This window comes from Primulina huaijiensis, chromosome 13 (assembly GCF_012295235.1).
Source record: "Primulina huaijiensis isolate GDHJ02 chromosome 13, ASM1229523v2, whole genome shotgun sequence".
Classification (NCBI taxonomy): domain Eukaryota; kingdom Viridiplantae; phylum Streptophyta; class Magnoliopsida; order Lamiales; family Gesneriaceae; genus Primulina; species Primulina huaijiensis.
In genome coordinates this window covers 16,292,488-16,293,218 of record NC_133318.1, presented here as the reverse complement: position 1 = coordinate 16,293,218, position 731 = coordinate 16,292,488, and positions in this window count along the sequence as shown.

Here is a 731-nt window from a genome sequence, read left to right as displayed (position 1 = left end):
TATTATTATTATTATTATTATTATTATTTTACAAATTAATAATTTTTTCTCCTAAAGAAGGTTCTCCTTAACCCTTTTCATTTGCTTAAAATTTCACTTAAAGAATCTGTTTGTTTTTGGAATTAAGAATGATATTTAATTTTATTTCTGTTTTTTTTTTAAATTTTTTAAACATTTACAAACACTAGCTCGTTAATATAGAGTAACTTTGATTTAAAAAAAGACGATACGTGTTTGTTAGGGAAGAGAGGTAAAAAATATTTAATTGTTAAAATTATTAAAAATTTGTTTTAGTAATTAGAATTTGTTTGAAATAATAATAACATATTTAAAACTATTAAAGAGTGTGAAAATTGCAAAAGCTTAATTAGTACTAGTGCACCGACGCACGCATTGCGTGCTTGTATAATATTTTTTTTATAATTCATTTGATTTATAATTAAATGAGGATCAAAATATAATTATAAGAAATAGTGAGGGATTACACTGTAATTTGGATATATAAATTAAAAAATAAATAGAAAAAGAAAGGAATAAAAAAATGACCAGTAAGAATTGAAAATATAACTTAATGTCTAAAAAACAGAAACTCTATCCGCTGAGCTATATGTAACTTGCATTAAAATTTTAACATTTTATTAATATATATAATTATTAAAACAGACCATGACACCAAAAGTTAGTTACTCTAAGTGTCTCAAACTTAATAATATAGTATAGAAGTATAGATA